Raw genomic sequence first — 10,464 nt, 5'->3', positions numbered from 1 at the left:
CTGATATATGAACGTATGAATGGATAGATGTTTTATATGGAATTGATAGATGGTTGGATGGATGGATGGATGGATGGACGAACGGACGTTTTTCTCTTATCGACATTTCAGGGTTATTTCTATACCGCACCTTTTCGGGCCTTTTCCGTCAATCGATCTCTATTTAAAACCCCATATGCAACATTTTTTACTCCATGAAAAAAAAACAAAACGTTCGCTCATCAACTATACTGTAGCTGGGATGTACTATAACGTATGTTCCAGACTGTAAGATCGATGTTCCTGACGGACAGACAGACAGACGGGAGTTCTAACGAGACGGTAATTATGTGGCTACTCTAGATATTGTTCTCTTTATTGTTCTTATTAGCCACACAAAAGAAAATAGCCACATAAAAACATTTCGAAATGAATGACATCAATTAAAGAGAAAGAACAGTTACCTATTGTCCTTCTAGCCACATTATTACTATCCCGTGAGAGCGGACAGACGCACATTTTGACACTTGTTTTAGATTGATATACCATTCTTTTTTAACCCATAAAACATAAAGACATACAAAACTCTCAAGGAAATTTAGAATTGATAGCACCAAAGAAAATTAACTGTTTCCTATTGTTACTGTAGCCATATAAAACCCAAATGTAAGCACGGACGAACGGATGGGCAAAAGGAGGATTGAGAACAGATAATTGTTTTTTGTATGGAGAAGGAAGTAAACGAATCAATTACATGTTGTAAGAAATTAATGATTATGAACTATTATTGACTTAAAGATTAGCAGAAATTCAAACAGTGATCTTGATGCACACAGTGTTGTAATTTCATTTTATTAAAATACTATACATGTAATTGATTAATTTAAAACAAAAGAACTGCGTGAACATTTCAAGTTTGATAAGTTTGAGTTAAAGTCAATATTTATGAATTGATATTCCTATTTACACCATAAAAAGTAGCATTATGCCCATCCAAGGGTATATATAGTGAGTGAACAGGTGAAAATCAAAATAAGTTTACATTTTGCCATATTTCCATTCATACGAAAGTAACTTATATTAAGAAAGTATCAGAAAATTTATTTAGCTCTGTATTGTTATAAAGCTTTCAAATCAAGCTAGGTATTCTCAATCATAATAATATAAAATTTTCCACATCATTTATTTTTTTCATTTAGCTTTTAGAGTTTATTGTTTATTATATTCTCACTGAGTATAGCTTAAGGGAATATTTTATAGGTTAAGCAATAAATAATCACAAAAAAGTACTTGGAACAATTCGATTTTGAAGACATTTTATTCAATGCAGTTTGTTACATTTTGAGAAGCTGGAAATAAAACTTAAAATAGTATCTTCATATGTTTTTTTAAATTCCTTCTTTTCATTTATGAACGTGCTATTGATCAGCAAACATTAATTACAGTAACAAGTCGTACGAAAGAAAAGCGATGCGCAATTTTCTATTTCCTTTTATTTCTTCAAGCTAAATATAAAAGTGTAATGCAACTGATAATTCAGTATTAACATTGTTTTTGCAAAACCGCAAGTTCTATGAATTTGTTTCTACATGCATATTATATGTTTCTGGGTTCAAATATTATTTTATCACACAGAGTGGCGACCAAGGTGCTTTTCCAAAATTTCTGTGCCGACTTCATGCTGTGCATGAATGTCTTTTCTTACATAGCAGACTAGCGTTTCCGCAAGTTTTACACATGCCGGAAATTTCATCTGGCATGGGGGTGCCAGATGAGTCGCGTGAGTGTGTGTGTGGTTAAGTTTATTTTAGCTCTTCGCCGGAATAACCATATGTCCGAGATGTCAGCGTGCAAGATGACTTGACCTTGACCTGCCGTGTGCCTTCTCCGCAACGTGCACGCCTCTGGAGGGATTTGGAGAAGGGGAAGTCGCGTGCCATACAACATCATTTTAGTGCATTTTGAATGAACCGCGTTAAACTGACGTCATTTTAGAAGGAAATTTTGTGCTTAGGATAAAGTCATTTTGTTATTGAAGTTGTAAATTCATACGCTATTGTAAGATAATAGTAGTGGATGAAATTACTTTAATTTTCATGAACAAATATCTTATTGAGGTAAATCATTTTAAATATGAAATAATATAGCAGAATATGCAAGAAAAAATATCTGACCGGATAGGAATATCCATCCCTCCAGAACTCGCTCATGGACGGGGTCCCCTCGGGACGGATATTCCGATCTGAATCGCAATATATATGGCAGATATTATTATTCTGGTTGTATTCTTATTGAGAAAGACTAAAAAAAGTGTTGAGGCACTAGACTAAATAGTGTATTCCGGTATTTACCGGACTAGGCATTGAATGATTAAATGCTAAAATCTCACCCTTTCACTTTAAAACTTCTAATTCATCTCTTCACAACGATTTATATTCGATAGTGAATGAAAAATGTGAGAATCGACGAAAAAAACACGATATTTTTCTACTTTTCCATCATCATTTCTGCAAGCTTCTAGAGGTACTCCCCCAACACTATAGTGAGTTAAATTCATTCTTATTACCTTGCAACAGAGGGAGGAATACACTCAAACCGAACAAGCATTGTGTTTATAAAGTGACACTAGTTCAATAGTAGATCGAACCCTAGAACTATTGTTTACAAACTTATAAATTTATATTATTATAATAAAAAAAAAAATAACAGGACTAAGTGATAACTGACTTTAATAATTTTTGGAACATCACTGCAGTAATGTTTTGAATTTGAAACATTCTTCGGAACAAAACCATGCCGAAATTGTTCAGATGATAGTGATATTGGGGTAGATTTATGTGTAGATTCACTAGATTGCAACTCGGAAATAGGAAATCAGGATAATGCCCTATGAAAACTGGTTCCGCTATTACTGTACACAAATGAATGTGCGCTTAATAACAGTAAAAACAATGGAGTTCTTTGGATCTGTGAACACTGTAGAATAAGCATGCCCAGATATCACAAATTAATAAAGAGTTTATCTGTTCTTAAAGACAATTCAACTAAAGCAGAGAAAAACATAAGGATTTTGAGAGGAAACCCTAATCTTTAGAAGACAAGTTATTCCAAGTCCTTGAGAAAAGATCTACTGAAGCCATTATAATGTCTGTCCAAGAAAATAAATGTAAGTAGTGGTTCTACTGGATCAATTTCAGACGTTGTTAACCAGGTTCTAAATGAACAGAGGGAACGTGAACCAAGGAAGTTGAATGTTGTATGTTATAGTCTTCCAGAAAGTTCAAAAGAATCTCACGAAGAACGCAAAAATGATGACAAAAGCAGAATCAGTAATATATTATCAGAAATTACGAATCTGCCTGAAGTATCCTTTCGGAAACAGTCGCTTGGGAAAGTACGACGTGGAGAAGACAAGGCCTACAAGATTTTCAGTAAATTCTATTGGTTTGAAACAGGGCTAGAGTAAATGAAAGATTTCGTCTGTAGAATTATGTAATATTTATATTTTAATAAAGTGATCTCACCCTAAAGCAAAGAGAAGAGGCATATTAACTTGAACGTAGAATGAGAAAAGATGTGTATTCCTCACAGTTAGCAACCATCTCAGGAGGTACATCTAGTGAACCTGGGTTACCTTTTCTTTACATGCTTTAGGGAATATGAAAAACATAAAGCTCCTGTATATAATTTCAATGTTCCAGTTCGTAACAGTTTTGTTGTTCCAGTTTCAAACGTTCCAGTTACAGACGTTCCAGTTACTGTCGTTCAAGTTATTGATGCTCCAGTTGTTGATACCAGTTATTCAAGTTATGGACATGATGCTTCGTCTTCAAATTTTGAGCTACTTAATGCTACATTAGAATCGAGTGATTCAAGTATTAGTTACTCTGCTGCAGATGAAACTAATTCAGACATTAGTGATTAAGATACTGAAAGCTCTTGTGTACTTAGTGAAGATATTATTTCTCGCGAAGATGCCGTAATATTGCAGCAACTAGTGATATGTTTAACATGTATTATACAAATGCTGATAGTTTACTCAATAAAATGTAATGAACTTGAAATTGAGATTGAATTAAGTAAACCAACTATTATTACTGCTCAAGGTCTTCCCTAAACTTGGACTTTCTATTGATATTGACAGTGCTGAATTAAAAATTACAGGATATGACATAATTAAAAGTGATATCAAGGAAAAATCAAGAGGTGTATGTATTAACTACGTGAATAACATGCCAGTACAGGGTTGTTCGGTTTTGAATGAGTATCCTTATTAGGAGTCATGTTGGTGTTCTGTGATGCTGAATTCTAATTCTGCTGTTTATAGAAGCCCTACAAGTACAGATCTTAATAATGGTAAAATATGTGATTTATTAGACTATGCATGTAATTTATCACATGATTATTTACTTGTTGTTGGTGTTTGAATCTACCATCTATCTCTTGGGAGGATTGGAGTACTCCACACAATGTTCACCACATAGATTTTAAATCTATAGAATGCCTTCGTGATAATTTCCTTTCACAACTGGTTTCTACCAACTCGATATCGGCATGGACTGGCCTCAAATATTCTTGACTAGGTTTTGGTGTGTGATTGAAATATTATTTTAAAATAATCTAGGTGCAAGTGATCATGTTGCTTTAAATATAGTTTTGAATTTGAATCATGTTGAAAAAATGGTTCCAAGAAGAAACGTCTTAAAAGGAGACTACTCTGCTATTTCTTCCGACCTTGAACTAGTTCAATGAAATGATATTAATGAATTGTCTGTAAACGAAAGTTATGAAATTTTTACCAAGCATATCAATATGGTTGTTGATAATCATATTCCTCTATAATAGGATAGTAGTACCAGAAAGAAAGAAGAAATGGTTAAACATTTTTAACTGTACTCTGAAGATTAAAATCAAACACAAGGCTTGGATGAAATATTTTAGTGTCAGATCAAATGAAAATTATAAAAAATAATGTAAAGCCAGGGATATTTGCACCTAAACTATAAGAAATGCTAGAAGGAAATTTGAAAGTGATATTATATTGGATATGAAGGTCAATCCGAAAGAAAGATTTTGGGCATACGTTAGAAGTCAAATTAAGTGTAAGTCTGGAATTTATTCCTTAAAGATAAAAATAATGAAATTGTGAAAAATAACCTTAATAAAGCTGAACTTTTAAATGATTTATTTATGTCTGTGTTCATTAATGATTAACCAGGAGGTAACTTAACACATTTATTCTTGAAATATTAAGGTAGACCTATTTCTTAACTTGTTGTTGATAAAGACACTGTTTTTCAAAGACTTTTTCATCTTAATGTTTCCAAATACATGGACAGTGACGGTCTTCATCCTTATTTATTACGAGAATCTGCAGCTGTTTTATGTGATCCTCTATGTAAGATAATGAATACAACCTTAAAGAATGGTGATCTACCAAATGCTTGGAAATAAGCTATTATTAAAGCTTTGTATAAAAATAAAGGTGATAAATGTGATCCTTCAAATTATCGCCCTATCACTCTTACTTCAGTAACATTTAAAAAATGTGAAAACTGTTCTCATCACCTTCATGCAACATATGAATATAAAAAACCTTTTCTCGGATGATCAGTTTGGCTTTAGAAACAAAAGATATTGTATTCTTCAACTTCTGACTGTTTAGAAGACTGGACTTAAGCTTTTGATGAAAGTTTTCAAATAGACTCAATTCATTTGGACATTAAAAAGCTTTTGATACTATATCTCACAATCGTTTAGTTTTGAAGTTAAAGAACTATGGTATGCACAGTCCCATACTGAATTGGATACAGAATTTTATCACAAATAGATGACGAAGGGTTTGTGTTGAAGATTATGTTTTTGTACTTGGTCTAATATCACGTCAGAAGTAACTGCTCCCCAAGGTTCAGTCCTTGGTACGGGTTTATTTATCATTTACATAATTAACTTACGTGTGGTTGTTAAATCTACATGTTAATTATTTGCTGATGATAGCAAATTATACAGGAAGATATATTCTCAAAATGATCAGTTGTTACTTCAACAAGACTTTTGTTGTGATTAATGTTTCCGAGGGATCTCTTCCAGGTTTTTTATTGCGTTTATATGACTGGTCAGCTGACTGGCTGCTTCGATTTTCCATTTCAAAATGTAAATCGATGCAGATTGGTAACGTCAAGTTTCCATATGTCTATGAAATGATGAAAGACTCAACCAGTCAAACTATTTCTTTACCTAAAGTTGATAGTAAGAAAGATCTCGGCATCACATTCCAAGATAATACTAAATTTGATCAACATATCTTAAATACTTAAACCGTACTAAATAATTAACGGGTTTAATAAAGAGAAGTCTTTCTTGTATGACGATACCTATGTTCTTGACTGTCTACAAAAGTCCGATCAGATCAATCTTCTGTTTATTTTCCATCTACAAAGAAAAACATTCAATTGATTGAAAATATTCAAAGAAGGGCAACTAGAATTATTCCATCATTGAGAGGTTTATCATATGAAGACTCAATTTGCCAACACTTTTATATCGTAGACAACTATTTGACCTCATTTAAATAAATTTACAAAATAACTAATGGGTTTGATAATGTTGACCCAGATAAATTTTTCGTGTTCAATGATAACTGTATACGCGGTCATATATTCCAGCCATTTAATCCAAGTGTGAATAAAACACTAAGGTAAAATTCATTTCCTATAAGATGCATCGACCAATGAAATAATTTAGACGAAAACATTGTTCTCAATGAAAGCATATTGGCATTTAAAATTTAACTCGACCGGAGCTGGCAAGGTAAAAGATTTAATACCAGTGACATTTATTGAATTTGTCTTTGACAATACAGTATATATGAGGGGCTTACAAGCCATCTTGGCTTAAATGCTCAAAAGAAGAAAAAGAAGGTAAAGGTATATTTAAAACCATCATGAATCGTTGTTATGCAGAATCAAGATAATGCTTTTATTGTTTAACTTCAGATGAAAGCTCTTAAGAACGTCAAAATCGAAATCATAAATGAAGCTATTCGGGAATATTTTTCTCCCCACCTTTGCACCATTCATATTTTTTTTCAAATATAATACCTCAACTATGTTTAACATGAATTCGATCAGAATGTAACGAAAAACCGGTATGGACATTTCAACTTCATGAATTCCCGATTTCATCTTCTTGAATTCACAATTTTAACTTGAATTAACGAATTTCTATTTCAACTTCATGAAATCACTATCTCGTATTCACGATTTCAAATTCATGAATTCAGTTTTCAACTTCACGAATTCATGTTTTGAACTTCACGATTTCAGCTTCCTGAATTCACGATTTCATCTTCAGGAATTAACGATTTCAACTTCACAGATGCACAATTTCAGCTTCACGAAGTTGAAATCTGGAATTCGATCATAGAGTTGAAATCGTGGCTTTCTCTCTGCCGTTGACATTTAGTCTCATATTCGAACTTTAATACAGTGTAGCGATACCACGTGACAATGACATTATTTTGTGATATGAATAAACAACTTAAATATTTTGGTAATATACAAACATCAATAGTAGTTTTAAATATTATTCTGGCCCTATTATTTTAGTTACAACGATTTTTGACAGGTAACTTTTAGCTGCATATATTATCCAAGCGACTATGATTATATATGTCATATAACCTGTCTGGCTTAATTATAATGAATATATAATACTGCAAACTTCCTTTTAGGGAGAAAAAATATCTCTTCATAAATTGACTGAAGCTGTATATATGCATGAGTATATAAATTTAATGTAGTTTAAAGAAGATCCCCCGCCACCCATTTACGTCATTTTAAACTTAATACAAAAACTACTATCAGTAAGCCCAGTCGTCTTACAATGCTTTGTATTTCAAAAATAACTTAAACCCGTTTGTTAAAATGAAATAAACGAGAGTAGGTGTATATACCCAGTCATAAAATGTGAGGAAGTTTAATAGATAATATTACAAATTAAAATCGATAGAAAGCCGATAAAACTATATGGATGGTTAAGGGACCAACTCAAGGCAATTTCTTCTCATACAAATTTATAATTGCTGACACCAAACTGTCTCTTAAATTATGGATTATTTATTTAGTATAACCTTACTGTATAGCAGCTGATTTTCCTGAATGATACTTAGAGAAGCTTTAAAATAGTCATTAAATCCTAATCTTGGCGTATTAGACAACGCATCTTCGCGTGGAAGAGAAGAAGATTATCACTCCAACGCTATTCACCTGAGTTATTATAAGACAATACTTATTTGTTCGCGAGAAAGTAACGTCCTACTACAACTTCAGCAAACCTTGTCTTAGATGTCTAAGACTGATTTAGAAGGGACAATTATTGTTACCAGTAGAAAATAGATAATTTAGCAAAATATTATAACATTACTGCTTATTATCATTTTAGAGCCACGTCTACAAACTATTTGGACTGTCAATTGTTATACTATAACTGTAGTCAGTAAAATAAGCAGGTATGTTTTTTTTTTACTTTACTGGCAGTAAAGCTTTTGGTTGTTATCTGTAGATATCGACATGTTAACAATCAAGATAATAGTTTATTTTACAGGCTTTGAGCTAGTTCAGAGGAGGTTCATCTTCCGAGGACATAAAGTGTTACATTTTGTACATTTTATGATATTGAAACAATGCGAAGGCCTTCATCCTGTTTCAGTGTTGTTGTTTATTCCGTCCCAGACTGAAAGTCATAACTCTTAATTGGAGATAAATGATTTATTTTCGTTTGAGCGAAGCAAATTAGAAAATAAATCGTTCTATTTGTATGTGGAGTTTAAATTTGGCTTCGTACCCCACAGTTCCGCACAATTAATGTCAATGGTAGGATACCTCGTCATCGAGCACCTTCAAAATTACTGTTTTTCTTTGTAAACAACCCGTCGACTCGAAGGTAAAATATGATTTCATTCTATGAAATCGTTAGAATATCAAAATAATGTAGCGCACCAAAGATTGGCTTTAGTTCCAATTATAATGAAAAAAAAAGAAACGTTTAAAGTTTTACTTCCTAGTTTAGTACTGAAAACGGATAAAGTTAAAAAAAATTATATCAAGTACTAAAGCCAGTCTTTAGTACGCTACAATATTTTTTTAAAATTCCATATATATAACGAAATCTTAGTATGAAAAAAATATATATCTTGGAGTGGACAAAAGTACAGTCCGAATAGGAGCATTTTGCAGATTATCCTACCATTAAAAGTGGTGGGTGGATTATAACATATGCAAGTTAACCAGTTTTACTTCGGCCGAGTATCATTTTTAAGATACTTCTTGTTTGTAGGTGTTTTTTGGCGAAAAAAAAATCATGAATGTTTGCTTTTGAAGCAACACACTACAGAAAGGTTATTCCGTCTTAAGCTGTGCTTAATTTATAATATTTATACAAAAATTGATTTTGTTTTAGTTATAGATATTGAAATTTAAAAAATTGTTGTTTTTTTTACTTTTTTTTATTTTGAAATACTTAAATGAACATCGTAAGATAATGAAAATTAAATCTAAACGCGATTTCCCGTATAATTGTTATTATTACTATTATTGTTTTGAGACGATCCCTGACATTCTTACGAAATTGTCATGTTTAAGCATATCTGTTACATAATGGACAGAATGAAAGTTCATGTCTTTTGTTGGATTAAATTGATACAAAAATACATTTACTAAAAAATCAAAATTAGATCTTCTCGATTAGATCATGTAATATATACATGTATACAGCTTTTAACAAACGCGTTTCAAATTAGTTTGTGTTAAGATTTAAACCGAATCGAAAGCAACGTTTTACATGTTATGAAAAAAAAATATGGCGAATATTAATGAAATAAGGAAAAGCAAAGGCTACAGAAACTATAAAAGTCTTGATGCAGCTTTAAGCATACTGGGACAGTCACTGGAACATTTCACCGACCAGAGCGTGGGAACAGTGCACCACAAAATATCTCAGAAACTTGGAGTGACACAACAGTGCAATCAACAATGCAGCAAAAATTTTGCGGATCAAAAGAGGTATAGAATAGTACAATTTTATCTTGATCAATAAATAAGACATGCTACTTTTAAAACATTTAACAAAGAAAAAAAGAAGAAACACATAACAAATACAAATACGCACAATGAGCTTGAAAGTTTTCCTGGTTTTGAAAGATAGTTTTACAAAAACAGGCTAAATCAAACTGAACCAGAGGCTGTTTCATTAAAACCGTCTGCTCCACTTTACATTATTTTTCTATGCATTGAAAAATGGTTTTATTATTTTATGAAATTTATTCTTATCAAGACGAATTAATGTTCTTTTAACATTGCTTGATTGCAGATGGTGTCTGACTTGTTTTGCATGGAAACGGGAATTGATAAAGTATTTAAAAAACAAAAGAGAACGAGATCAGTTAAAATGGAAGCAGATGAAAAGCTGGATGTGGCCAGAGTCTTC

The sequence above is a fragment of the Ruditapes philippinarum genome, unplaced genomic scaffold (genome assembly GCF_026571515.1).
Source record: "Ruditapes philippinarum isolate M1 unplaced genomic scaffold, ASM2657151v2 ctg7620_1_1_1_1, whole genome shotgun sequence".
Lineage (NCBI taxonomy): Eukaryota > Metazoa > Mollusca > Bivalvia > Venerida > Veneridae > Ruditapes > Ruditapes philippinarum.
The sequence above is the reverse complement of the archived record's forward strand: the minus strand, read 5'-3'. Positions refer to the sequence as shown.